Below are 15190 nucleotides of genomic sequence, written 5' to 3' on the forward strand. Positions count from 1 at the left end.
TGGTTTCCTTAAATATTTTGATAAGTGCATTCCAATATAATTGGCTTCTATGTACTCTGTATTTTATTTTAAGCATCCAAAACACAATTCTAAGAAAGTATCTATAGGCTTCATTAAACCTGCCAAAGGGATTCATATACAAAAAGGTTATTAATCTCTTTAATCATGTCAACAGCACATCTCCCAGACTCATCTACTGAATGATGTAACTAACCATCTATTACCTAAGTTAATTTATTTTATTTTATTTTTCTGAGACAGAGTCTCGCTCTGTCGCCCAGGCTGGAGTACAGTGGCACGATCTCGGCTCACTGCAAGCTCTGTCTCCAGGGTTCATGCCATTCTCCTGCCTCAGCCTCCCAAGTAGCTGGGACTACAGGCGCCTGCCACCGCGCCTGGCTAATTTTTTTTTTTTTTTTGTATTTTTAGTAGAGACGGAGTTTCACCGTGTTAGCCACGATGGTCTCGATCTCCTGACCTCGTGATTGTCCGCCTCGGCCTCCCAAAGTGCTGGGATTACAGGTGTGAACCACCGCGCCTGGCCTACCCAAGTCAATTTCTAACTTAAAAAATTTCTGAATGGCTCTACCATGCTAAGAGAAAAGATAATGTATGGCCCTCATTGATCTGGCCTTGTCTTCTTTTTCAGCCTCCTTCTTCTTCCTGCCTGTATCATAGTTTAGGTGCCAACAATAGAGAACCACTTGTAGTTCTAGATTAAACCATTTTCTTTGGGTATCCCTGGTTTTATTTTTCCATATATAAAGAACGGGTCTTTTTCTTTATGTTCCTAACAAATTAAGCTCCTTCATATTTAGACTACATAAAAATATTCTAATTATAAAAGTTTAAACAAAAAGTACACGTCCACAGAGGCAAAAAAGAACTCCTACTATTATGTTCCCTCCCCCAGAGATAAACACTATCAACAGTAGGGCAAAAATCTTCCCAGTACCTCTGTCATAAATTTATATGTGTGTAAACATATATACACCATCACTTTTGGGATTCTTTTTGTGCAGCCCAAATTAATGAGATTATTCTAAATGAAGTATAATGTAACTCTTCCCTTCTAACACTTGAAAAATATTCCACAGTATGTCTGGTTCATACCTTCATTTAATACTATTCTCTTAACAGATGTGCACTTAAATAGACAGTTGAAACTAACAATTTTTAAAAAATTTTCCCAACATCATGAAAATAAAACATTTTGTCACTGCTTTAATTTATATTTCCTGATTACACATGAGACTGAAAACGTTTAGATATATTTACCGGCATTTGTATTTCCCCTTTGGTGAACTGCTTGTTTACATTCTTTGCTGGTATTTCAAATGTATTCATTAATTCAACCAATATTTATGGAGTGTCTAGTATGACTCTGGCACTGTTACATACCAGGAATATAAAGGTAAAGAAAAAGAAACACAGAACTTCCCTTCAAAAAGTTTATAGTCTAGTAAGACAGTCAGATTAAATATACAAATAAATGTAAAGCTGTGGTAGGTCCTGTAACAGAATTAGGTGGTGTCTAGGATTAATAGGAAAAATGGATTTAGTGTAGTCAGAAGAGGATTCTCTGATGATTATGTAGGCACTAACAAAAGAGAACAGAAGAGCAATGTGCTGTAGGTGAGAAAGAACAAAATAACGTCCTGTGATAGGAAGAATGTATAGCTGGATGGAGGCCCAGTTCATTTTCCTTAGAATAAATGAAATAATTGATCAATCTCTATATCTTTTACACACACACACACCCCCTCCCTCTAACAGTGGTTACCTTTAAGAGATAGAAGAAGAGAGATTTGTATTGGTTGTTTCGTGTGTTAACCAAGTTTGCGGTAGTAAGTTTGTTCTGGACATGTGTATCTGATCACAAAAATGGCTACTGTACCATTTTGTAGTTTCATGTTTTACATTTAAAAATATGTTATAAAAGTTCTATGATCTTTAGGGAAATTCTACAAACAGAAGTTAGACTTGAGGTAATTTTTTCTGTTTTTGTAGTTTTGAAAATGTATATAAAACTAAAAAGAGTATTTCCTCATATACTACAAATAAATAAATGAGTCTAAAGCAGAAAGGTAAGATATAGTGGAGTCTTGCTGTGCTATGCTCCGAGAGAATATGTAATTATTCTCCTAGGTAAAATTCCAAACAATTAGGAATATTTACATAAAAATACATCTATTCTGCTTGGGTATCAGAAATCATTCAAAGGATACAAAGATTGAGAATAAAAGGAATATCTCAATAGCTGCAGAGCTTGAAGTACAGGAAGCAGAGTTTCAAGGAAATACTAGGTCAAAGCCAAATACAGACAATACAGAATTTATACAAACAGGAAGGATGTTAAGAGAAACTAACAGAGTAAAGTACCAAAACTGCTGGCAGGAAGCAGGGTTCAAAGCAATCCTTGAGCCAAAAGATTAGGTATGTGTGTATGTACCTATGTATGTATGTATGTATTTATGCATGCATACACACAATTCACAAACTTCTCCTGCACTCCAGAACTATTACTTGCAAATGTAAACGTTACAAAGGCACATTTGAAAAAATAATAATAAATAATAATAAAATCTCACAGATTGATTAATCCTATGGTGGATTAATTCTTATCTACCATAAATAACCTCTAAAAGCAATTCAAAGGTTGGATGAGTGAAAAAAGCAGAAACTTTTATGCTCTGCAGACTTCGGATTCAGTTCCCACCTCTGCCTGTTGACACCTGTATGACATTCAAAGACACAGTTGAGAATAATACATTTTAGTTATGTATTATTTAGTTATAAGTTATATATATATATACCTTAAACAACTAAAATCTAATTTACAAAATAACTTTACAGGGAAATGTGAAGTTTAAATGAGTTAAAAATAAAATTAAAGTACTATCTGTTGTCATATGTAAACTTATCACATTTAGAAAGCAATGTTTCACCTTGGTAGGCCAAGGTGGGCAGATCACCTGAGGTCAGAAGTTCGAGACCAGTCTGGCCAACATAGCAAAACCCCAACTCTACTAAAAAAATACAAAAAAATTAGCTGGGCGTGGTGGCGCACACCTGTAATCCCAGCTACTTGGAGGCTGAGACAGGAGAATCGCTTGAACCCAGAAGGCAGAGGTTGTAGTGAGCCGAGATTGTGCCACTGCATTCCAGCCTGGGTGACAGGGCTAGACTCTGTTCCAAAGGGTTGGGGGGGGGGGGTTGGGAACAAAAAAGAAAGCAATGTTTAAGATAATGTGAAGAAAACTACAGGTATCTGGAATGTGAGAATTTCACTTTGAGAGACCCTGGAGATACTGAAAACAGACATCTAGATTTCCTTCAGAACAAAAGCTGGGGTATTAGAAGCTACTTGCATGGCTGTTAATTAGGAAAAATATGCCATACTTATTCTAAGATTCCTTGGAAAGAAAAAAAAAAACAGATTTCACATAGGCATTCCAAACTGAAAGTTCGAAGATTGGGCTACTTTTCAAATGAATAACCCTATTGAGTGCTTCAGGGTAACGAAAATCAGGCCTATATTTTCTTAACAATAGTTAATAATTTCCTTAAGCAATTCAAAGGTAGTCAACATAAGAGATGCCACCTAGTACAGGATGAAATTCTTTTTTATCTTTATTTTTGAAGAGACTGTCTCATTCTGTTGCCCAGGCTGGAATGCAGTAATACAATCATAGTTCATTGTAACCTTGAACTCTTAGGCTCAAGCCATCCTAACTGCTTCAGCCTCCCTAGTTGCTAGGAATACAGGAATATACTACCACACCCAGCTAAATTAAAAAAAAAAAAAATTTAGGGATGGGGTCTCCCTATGTTGCCCAGGCTGGACCCAAACTCCTGGCATTATGCAATCCTCCTACCTTGGCCTCTCAAAGTGCTGGGATGACAGGTGTGAGCCACTGGGCCCAATCATGAAATTCTTAACAAATTGTAGAAATGAAAAATGGTAATCTGACAGATTTAACTGAGATTTATAATAGTCTAGAACCTCAGATTTGGTAATTTTAGATAGATAAATGAGTAAGCTTCCAAATCAAGACATGATCCAAAAGAATTTTTACAAAATTATTTATGTGCTAACTGGAAAATCTAACAAAAGGTGTAAAGTTAACAAAGCTACTGGTTGCAATGTCAATATGGTATATTAGATAAACAGGTGAGATTCTGTGTTAACTGACTTTGGAAGACAAATTTTGATAGTCTCCACTATCTTCTGAGTTTTGTCAAAAACCAAACCAGAGAAGCAAACATTTAAGAAAAGGAAATAGCTCATTTAAAAATTCTGATCTCTTAAGAAAAAATTTAAGAAAAACTTTGTCTTTAAATTAGAAGGTAATGAGAACTTAGTGAAGAGAGACAAAGAAAGCCACTTTATCAGCAAGAGCTAAATATATCTAGTGTCCAAATTTAATGTGTATTTTCTTATTCAGTTGATATGGCTTGGCTCTATGTCTCCACCCAAATCCGATACTGAATTGCAATTCTCAATGTTGCAGGTGGGACCTGGTGGGAGGTGAGTGGATCATGAGGGGTGGTTTCTAATGGTTTAGCACCATCCTCTTAGTGCTGTCTTGTGATAGAGTTCTCATGAGATACGGCTGTTTCAAAGTGTGTAGCACCTCCCTCTTTGCTCTCTTTCTCTCTCTTGCTGGCCATTTGAAGATGTGCTCACCTCCCCTTTGCCTTGTGCCATAATTCTAAGTTTCCTGAGGCTTCCCCTGCCATGCTTCCTGTACAGCCTGTGGAACTGTGAGTCAATTATGCCTCTTTTCTTCATAAACTACCCAGTCTCAGGTAGTTCTGCATAGCAGTGTGAGACTGAACTAATACATTACTGTAGAAAAGGTAGTATCAAAAAGTTATCTTAACCAATATAGAAAGTTTTAAAAATCAGAGAGTCAGCAAAATAGTATTGTAATAGTTACGCTTCTTGAAAATCTGAATAAATTACTCAAAGCCATTCTAGGAGAAATTATGAAAACTAAGCTATCTGAACTATTCAAAGATTAAGCAGAACATTACACTATTAACTTCAGAAATAAATGCTATTTTCATTAGCAAGTCTCTGAAAAACAAAATGCACAGTAGTAAATAATCTTATGAGTCATTAGTGGAAATGCACTTTCCCATTTTTTCTTGGAAGTTCTATATCCCAGTGAAAGATACTGTGTAACATTATGAATCCAAACAAAATTTCTGACCTCAGACCTTTGAAAGTTTTCTTAAAAATGACAGTTCTTTTCTATCAGTACTTAACAAATGTGATATGTGGTCTCCATGATTTCTGATGAGCAATCTGCTGTCATTCAAACTATTTAGCCCCCCTCAGGTATAGTTTCTAATTTCTTTCAAGATCTTTTAATCTTTAATTTTCAAAAGTCTGCATATGGCATGTCTTGGTGTGTACTGCTTTGGTTATGAGTTTGCTAGGTTGCTTAAATCTGCAGGTTTGCTACGTCTTTTGTCAAATTTGGGAAAAGTTTTCAGTGATCATTTCTTTGAATACTTTTCCAGCCATGCTCTCTATCTCCACTTCTTCTGAGGGATCTGATGGCACAGATGTTTGCTCTTTTGTTGTAGTCCCTGAGGGTCTGTTCATTTTTAGCCTATTTTCTCTCTGCTGTTCAGATTTGGCAATTTCTATTGTTCTATCAGTTTACTGATTCATTCTTCTATTTCCTCCATTCTGCTATTGAGCCTATCATCCATTGAAGTTTTTAATTTGGTTACTGGATTTTTCAGCTCTAAAATTTCTATTTGGTTCTTCATATCTTCTATTTAGTTCTTTGCTTACTATTTATTTGCTAAGGCTTTCTATTTTTTCATTTGTTTCAGGCATGCTCATTCATAATTGTTTGTTGAGCATTTTAAAATAGCTGGCTTTATAATCTTTGTCAGATAATTTTAGTATCTGTTATCCTGGTGTTCATCTCTATTAATTGTCTTTTTTCACTCAATTTGAGGTCTTCTGGGTTCCTGGTATGACAGTTTTTTCTTTTTCTTTCTTTTTTTTAAATTTATTTTTTTGAGACAGGGTCTCACTCTGTTGTCCAGGTTGGAGTGCAGTGGCTTAATCACAGCTCTCTACAGCCATGACCTCCCCAGCTCAAGTGATCCTTCTACCTGAGCCTTCCGAGCAGCTGGTATTACAGGCATGTGCCATCAGGCCTGGTTATTATTATTATTTTTTTTTGGTAGAGATGAAGTTTCGCCATGTTGCGCAGGCTGGTCTCAAACTCCTAGACTCAGGCGATCCACCCACCTTTGCCTCCCAAAGTGCTAGAATTACAGTTGTGAGCTACCACACTCAGCCAGAGAATTTCCAATTAAAATCTGCGCACTTTGGGTATTATAAGACTCTAGATCTTATTTAAATTTTCTGTATTAGTTGGCTTTGTTTGATCTTGCTCCAGCAGATGAAGGTAGGGAGGTGTCATTTCATTTCAGCCAGGTGAGGGTAGATGTTTCAGGTTCCCCACTTGTCCTCTATTTACACTACAGATGGGGCAGCTTCTTGATTCCCCTGGGTTGGGTGGGAGTCCTGACTCTCCACTATACCTCCACTGGCATGTCTCTCTGGCTGAGAAGCTACTGCTCCCATGTAGCCTCTACTAACACCCCTGGGTGCTGGGGGTGGGAGTGCGTGGGTAGAGAAAGGCTTTTTTACTGCTTAGAAGTGGTGAAAGTATTCATTCTCCAATAGGACTCCTCTGATACCACTTAGCAGGGAAGGACAGAAGCTCCTCTTTACTCCCAAATAAAAGTAGAAGTTTTGACTTCCCACATGGTCTCCAGTAACACTACAAGTTGGGGAAGGGCTAGTTAACCATTCTATGGGAATTAAAGTCCCAACTCCGTACCTGGCCTAATCTGACACAATTCCAGTGGAGGTGTTAGGGTACCTCATTGCAGCTTGGTGAGGATGGAAATCTAGGATCCCTACTTGGCCTTTGCTGGTATGAGTGTGACCAATTTTTTTTCTGTGGTGTTTGGCTGAAGTAGAATGGTTATTCTCAAAAAGTTTTCTGTCTTGCTAGGGTGCCCCTCTACTAGTATTTAAAAGATTGGACTTTTGCTGCCACTTCTTTTGTCTGTGGCCATTGCACTTCTGGGTTATCAGCTTCTTTAGCTCTAATTATGGAATATATGAGGCTAAAAAAAAAGGCAGGGACTACTGCTGTGTCATTATTTGGGTCCTGAGATCCCTAGCTCCTCTGCCTTATTCTCTCCACCTTTCAGAGTCTTCTCGTGTTTTATATATAATATTCAGAGTTTTTAGTTGTACTCAGCATGTAGTATAATTAATTTTACCAATAACAAAGATGAGGCTAACACTGAGGAGAGAAATTAATCTATTTGTGAAATGTGGCACCTAGACTGTCATTTATAAAAGACAAATTCACAATTAGGGGAAGTGTTTACATTTTCTTCATAAAGTAACTCTTAAACATAGGAAATGCTCAAGACAGAACCTCTCTCTCATTTTTTTCCCCCAGAGAATTGATTCTAAACCTCTTCAATCATACATTAACTCTTTAAAACCACATATTTATTAAAAACACTTACATGCCTTAAACATAGGAAATGCTCAACACAGAACCTCTCTCTCAATTTTTCCCCAGAGAATTGATTCGAAACCTCTTTAAGCATACATTAACTCTTTGAAACCACATATTTGTTTATTAAAAACCCTTACATGCCCTAGCATCTTACTTTATACTGTAACTTCCAATTCTCGGAGGCAAAAGTACTACTTATTGTTTAACAATTTTAAGATGCACATTTCCTACACATTTTAATGTCACTGAAATCTTCTACAATCAATGAATCTTAAAATCAGTGACTCTGTATAAACTGATGCTGGCCAGATGGCAGACATGACTGGGTTGTTATTATCATCCACATGTGGCACCAGTCACAGCTATTTATATTGTTTTCACTGCAGTTGAGTTATGTGTGTTGTCGGAACCATATTTGTTGACCTTAACTATTATATAAAATTTCTTCTGGATGTTGTCTGAAAACTTTTTGTTGATAACTTTATGGTAAGACCAAGAAAGTGCCAACATCAAAGCTTGCAGAATGCCTATCAATGACGCAGAAGAAAATCCCAAGCAAGTAATGTTGTATTAACAATACTCTAAGCAGCACAGAGAATGATGCTGTATGTGGGTGGCAGAAGCGGGGGGCTGGGGGAAATTATGGGATACAAATAAACACTGAATAGTAATTTTATTTAATTTTTAAAATCGGTATTTATGATGTTAAAATGATGGCACCTTAGATCTGATGAAATCCAGTATGAGCATTATAAATATATCCAAAATATTTCTGGCTTCCTACTGTACTTTTTCCATTGATAGCTCAAATTAGACCAATCTAAATTAACATTCTACTACACTGTCTGCCTCTTCTTCATCTTCCCCTAATTCCGCTCTTTAGATCCCTTAATAAGTTTAATGGTATCATTTTCCCAATGACAAAGGCTAGAAAGAGAGGCAGAATAGTGTAGTGTCTAAAGTGCACATTTGAAAAGTTAAGACTGTGTAGGTTCAAACTCTAGCTCTGCCACATATTTTGTGTGACTTCTCTCTATGACTCAGTCTCTCCATCTATAATTTTTTTTTCTTTCCTTTTTTTTTTTAGAGACAGGGTCTCATCCTGTGGCTCAGGCTGAAGTGAACAGGTGCAACCATAGTTTACTGAAGCCTCAAACGATCCTCCCACCTCAGTCTCCCAAGTAACTAGGCCTACTGACATGCAGCGCCAGGCCCAGCTAATTTTTTTTGTTGTTGTTGGCAGAGATGGGGTAGCTATATTGCCGAGGCTGGTCTATAACTCTTGGCCTTAAGCAATCCTCCCACCTAGGCATCTCAAGGTGTTGGGATTATAGGTGTTGGCCATTGTGCCCAGCCAAATAACAATTATTATTTTCAGATGGAGTCTCGCACTGTTGCCCAGGCTGGAGTGCAGTGGTGCCATCTCAGCTCACTGCAAGCTCCGCTTCCCGGGTTCACGCCATTCTCCTGCCTCAGCCTCCCCAGTAGCTGGGACTATAGGCGCCTGCCACCACACCAGCTAATTTTTTGTATTTTTAGGAGAGACGGGGTTTCACCGTGTTAGCAAGGATGGTCTCAATCTCTTGACCTCGTGATCTGCCCGCCTCGGGCTCCCAAAGTGCTGGGATTACAGGCATGAGCCACTGCGCCTGGCCCCCAAATAACAATTATTAATACAGGTCTATTATCTCTCACCTAAATGCAAATTTCAAAATTGTTCATATTTTTTTCACCCTAAGAGGTCTGAGAAAAACAAAGAAAATTCCACGTCTTTGTTATTGTGAATAGTGCTGCGATGAACATACATGTGCATGTATCTTTATGGCAGAAATTTATTTTCCTTTGGGTATATAACCAATAATGGGATTGCTGGGTCAAATGTTAATTGTTTTAGGTTTACAGAAATCACCAAACTGCTTTCCACAATGGCTGATCTAATTTACGTTTCCACCAGCAGAAGTAAAAATTTTTCATATTTTGGAAAGATAGTATTACAGATTATATAACACTCCCACCAGGTCTGGGGCAGCACTCCATAACAAAACGCAAAAATATTTCTGCAAAAAAAAAAACCCACATTCACAGTGAAGTGAAATAAAGACTACAAATAGCCTCCCATCAGTGCAGGTCATGATCTGTTGCCAAATGTGCCTACAATAAACTTAAAATGTATGTTTTCATTTTTTGCAGTTATGGAGGTTTATGCATAAGGCCTGTGGTTAGTAGAACATTTTTGTGTGACTGTTAGGATGACTGAAATTACATTATTTAAAGGACTTAGAACAGTAAAAACACACACACACACAGAGCATGCACTTGGTAAATGTTAGTTATTATCATCATTAGCACCACCTTTGATTTTTCTTCCTACCTTAATACTTAGATCCAGTAAATCACACCAAGACTTATCAATTCTATTCTCCAAATTTCTTTCAGATTTGCTCTACTTCCAATCTCACTGCCACTGCCCTAGTTTTCTTGCCCAACCTCTCTAATTTGTCAAGAATCTTCCAAAAAACCAGTCTGAAAGGTCATCACTTCCCTAAAACTGCATCACCATCAAAGGACAAACTCAGCATGGCATACAAATCCTTTACATTGTAACCCCAGCTCACTTTCCCAGTCTTATCTGCTACCCTCTCCATATTCCACTAATGCCTTCTCTCCAAGAAATTATGGCTCCAATGAGGCCCTTTTGTTTAATTCAATCAGAACCACTATTTGCTTGGTTAACCAAAAAGGCTGACTGAAATAGGTAATCATGGAATGTAACACATATGCATAAATCATGCATTTATTTAATCATAGAAGACATAAATGTTTATTTATCCATCCTTTAGTGAAGACTAGTCTATTTCTTTGGATGATGTCTTCATGACTATAAATCCATGCTGTCTTTCTTGCATAAATGATATCCGTAATGTGTTATCTAAGACTTCAAGCTGTCTTTACAGTGCACCAAAAACTTGAAATCAACAACAAAGCAATTTGAGTACACAATGTTTTTAGGTTTTTTTTTGTTTGTCTGTTTGTTTTCGTTTTTTTTGAGACGGAATCTCGCTCTGTCGCCCCGGCTGGAGTGCAGTGGGCGGATCTCAGCTCACTGCAAACTCCGCCTCCTGGGTTTACGCCATTCTCCTTCCTCAGCCTCCCGAGTAGCTGGGACTACAGGCGCCCGCCACCTCGCCCGGCTAGTTTTTTGTATTTTTTTTAGTAGAGACGGGGTTTCACTGTGTTAGCCAGGATGGTCTCGATCTCCTGACCTCATGATCCGCCCGTCTCGGCCTCCCAAAGTGCTGAGATTACAGGCTTGAGCCACCGCGCCCGGCCGGTTTTCTTTTTTCTTTCAGTCTTTCAGTTGTCTCACCCGCATCTAATTAAACAGCAACCATCCTTTTAGGGCACTGCCATTGAGTCTTTCCAAAGTATTCAACTTTGTTATCTCAGCAACAATATTCTGGTTTTGCATATGACAGGCATTAACAGGTAGAAAACACAAATAACTTTTGGTAAGTTTGCAATTCAACTCTTGGAAACAGAACTGTGAGCTTAGTAGAAGTGGCCTATTAGCTGCACTGTTTAGGCATATGGATATCAGTCAATAATTTTTAACAAAGAAATGGTAAGTATAAATACAGTGGTAGCCAGTTAAAAGAACTTTATCGTATATTATTTCTCATTCGTGAATGACATGACTTTCCTCAGGCAGCTCCCAACTCGCAGAGGCAAAAATTACACTCATAATTTAAAATAAAGGAATATTACCTCCTCTAGAATCTTTCTTTAATTGGCCTAGACAGAATTAAGCACTTATTCCTCAGAGTTCCTTGTACACTGGTCCATTTAGTCCATCAAGTATTAGAGTTAATTGATTTCACGTGTATCTATCTATAAGCCTGAAGATGAGGATCTATGTTGCAGCCATCTTCAAATCTCACAGTGCCCATGCTACTATCAGTTATGACATGATGGAAAAAATATCATCAGAATTTAGGTCTCAAGAATGAGAGTCCAGTTCTGATTGTGAAATAGGAATAACAGTGAACATTCGCATAAATTTCCATGAAAACCTGAATAAGAATGTATATGGGAACATCTATAGCTTTTAACAAATGTATCTCATTATTATTACACAAGAATACAAATACCCCAAATAAAATGTTAACGTTTTCCTAAGATCTTAATTTCTCCAAGACTTCTAATCAAAATACATGATATGCTTTGTACTAATAAAGTATTCTTCACAAGAAATACATAATAAAATTGAAATTCATGGATTTGCCAACTTTCCTATGGCCCACATAACAACATATGAATGAAAATATGACAAATTACTACTTCATTCTGCTCTGCTCCTCTCTTCTAGATAAGCTTGCCCTAAAACCAAGAGACAAAATGATAGTTTCCTGTATTAAATAATCCGGGAAACCCAAGAGCTTACCTATTTTTCACTGAAAAGTGGTAACCATAAATTACATTATAAACAATAAGAACTAATTCAGCTAATATTTACTGAATAGAAATACTTGCCACATATTGTGCCAAGTGTCTTATACACATGATCTCATTTAATCTTCACAATAATCTTATACATTAGGTACAGGTATTAATATTTCCATTTTATGAATGAAGAAACGGAGGCTTAGGGAAGCTGGTAACTCATTCAAAGTGACAAGAATTACTTAACAGAATTAAGATTTAAACAGAGTTGCCTAACTCCTGAGCCTGAGCCTGAGCTCTTACCTCCTGTACTATAGTATTTATTGCCGGGGGGAGGTAAGGTCTATTTTCTTAGATTTGGTAAGAATTTCTGAAATTCTTGAAACTTCTGTTTTCAAAGCACGAAAAACAACAACATTACTGAATTCTAGACAGAGAAACCAGCACATGCAAAGGCCATGAGGCAAGATGCCTAGTCTGTTTAAAGGCTCAGCCAAGGGACCAGTGTAGGTTTAGGACAGTGCCTAGAAAAGAGTGGAGAATGGAGTCAGAGAGGTGACAAGTCACCAAAGAATACCTCTGTAGGCCACCGGAACTCTGGCTTCTACCCTGAATGCAGCATAAATCCACTGACAGGCTTTCAATAAAACTGTCATGTTACCCAATGCAAAATAATTTAAAACGATCATACGGCTACCGTGAAAAAAATAGACATGGGAAAGATGACAGTTATGCCTACAAGGAGGCAACTGCAATAATTCTAGTGAAAATCAACAGTGGGAGGCCAAGGCGGGCACATCACAAGGTCAGGAGATTGAGACCATCCTGGCTAACACGGTGAAACCCCGCCTCTACTAAAAATACAAAAAAAAATTGGCCGGGCGTGGTGGCACATGCTTGTTGTCCAAGCTACTAAGGAGGCGGAGGCAAGAGCATAGCATGAACCCAGGAGGTGGAGCTTGCAGTGAGCTGAGATTGCACCACTACACTTCAGCCTGGGGGACAGGGCGAGACTCTGTCTTGAAAAAAAGAAAAACAACAGTGCCCAGGATCAAAGGAGATGGAAAAAGGTGATGAGAAATGGATACTGGATATATTTTAAAGCTGAGCCAAGAGAAATCTTAGGATTCTGTTTAATGTTTATAAAATAAAGGCTATAATGAAGAAGAAAAGCCAAGCCACACAGTAAGTCGCCACACATATTTCTTTTTTTTTTTTTTGAGACAGAGTCTTGCTCCTCGCCCAGAGCTGGAGTGCAATGGCGTAATCTCCACTCACTGCAAGCTCCGCCTCCCGAGTTCACGCCATTCTCCTGCCTCAGCCTCCCTAGTAGCTGGGACTACAGGCGCGAGCCACCAAGCCTGGCTAATTTTTTGTATTTTTAGTAGAGACGGGGTTTCACTGTGTTAGCCAGGATGGTCTCGATCTCCTGACCTCGTGATCCGCCCGCCTCGGCCTCCCAAAGTGCTGGGATTACAGGTGTAAGCCACTGCGTCTGGCCACACATATTTCAAAGTTATATCCTTAAATAGCTAATTCTTTAATGATCGAGTGGCAAAGCTAATGAAAGTTTTTCCATGCTGAAAACATCACTGGGCCAGGCTGCGTGGCAGATTCCTGTAACCTCAACACTTAAGGAGGCCGAAGCACAAGAATCACTTGAGGCCAGGAGTTTAAGACCAACCTGGAAAACACAGTAAGACTCTGTCTCTACAAAAATAAAAAAGTAGCTAGGAGTGGTGGTACAAGTCTACAGTCCTAGCTACTCCTGCTGAGGCAAGAGGACTGCTTAAGCCCAGCAAGTCCAGACTGCCATGTGTTACGATCATCACTGTACTCCAGCCTAGGTGACAGAACAAGATCCTGTCTCAAACAAACGAGCAAAATCCTATGAGCATTTTATAATAAGATAAGAAATCTTCAATAGCAGTGTCTTTAAAATTACTCTAAACAAGAAGAAAAATGTATTAAGTGTACCAATTAATAATCTTTTCCATGTACTGTGAAGCCATATAATGCTAGGCTAATACAGGCTAATTTCCCTCTTATATTGGAAAATTGAACACTAAAGCTATTCAAGATAAAAACATGCCTTAAATATTTGTTGTGAAAGCCTAAAAAACAAATGTGGTGACAAAACTAAGTAACAGAAAAGATTATATCCAAATAATTACACTGGCAAGCAAAATGTTAATCATTACATTTTCTTATTCATATACAAAATATTTTACAGATAAACATAAAAATTCCTATAACTTGCAAGAATACAAAAAAAGGGACAACTCTAAGCTAAAATTATAGTCATTCAACTAACCAACATTGGTCAATTAAGAGGGACATGTTGAATAAATGATAAACTATAATGAATACTACACAGTGGAGTACTACAACTGAAAAGAACAATGACGAGTATCTCTATACTCCACTAGATAGTGATCTCCAGAATAGACTGTTAAGTGAAAAAAGCAAAGTGGAGAAATATGTGTGTGATATTCTATCATTTATTTAAAAAGATGGGGGGTTAATATTTCAATTAAAATAATACTTTTATTAGCAAGCTAGAAGATAGTTTTTTAAACTTTTTTTATAGGGTATGGGAAGAAATAGGGTGGCAGAGCAGGTATTGCCATTGGAACTAGTATTTTACGTAAATTATAAAACAAAATTAAAATTAAAAAAAATAAACTCTCAAGTGAATTCAACACATAGTAACCTGACGGTATATTGCAAGTTGAATATACTAAGGACAAAAAGAAATGCCAACAAAACAAAACCCTCAAAAACAAAACTTCGAATGATTCAGTAACCATGCTGGTGGTGGTGGTGGTATTATTATACTCAGTGTAATGTATGTGTAATATATGATGAAGCAAATTAGTAATTATGTTTTACTTTAATCCTGTGCTTCCCAGCAGTGAATGAGAGGAAAGATGGTGACACAGGATAGAAGAGGTTAAAGAAAAAACACTTTGGTGCTGATTTTGACCTGGAAACAATGACCAACCCAACAGCAATGAGTACTCTCAGTAGCCATCCCAAGGAACAAGGTTTCTTGGAGAAATGAGGACTCTAGGCCTTGGGCAGGAATGTAAAAGATTAGTCTGAAAAATCTAGTAATACCAGAGAGTAAGGAAACTTATAAAGACCACTTTATTTGGTCATATCCCAAGGTC

At 37.7% G+C, this 15190-nt stretch overlaps 1 protein-coding gene across 5 annotated transcripts in view; it reads right to left on the reverse strand.

Moving 5' to 3' along the window:
- PPP1R12A (protein phosphatase 1 regulatory subunit 12A) overlaps positions 1-15190 on the reverse strand; it is a 167936-nt gene that overhangs the window by 73562 nt on the left and 79184 nt on the right. The window lies entirely within an intron of this gene.

Source organism: Piliocolobus tephrosceles, chromosome 10, assembly GCF_002776525.5.
Source record: "Piliocolobus tephrosceles isolate RC106 chromosome 10, ASM277652v3, whole genome shotgun sequence".
In the NCBI taxonomy this organism is placed as follows: Eukaryota; Metazoa; Chordata; class Mammalia; order Primates; family Cercopithecidae; genus Piliocolobus; species Piliocolobus tephrosceles.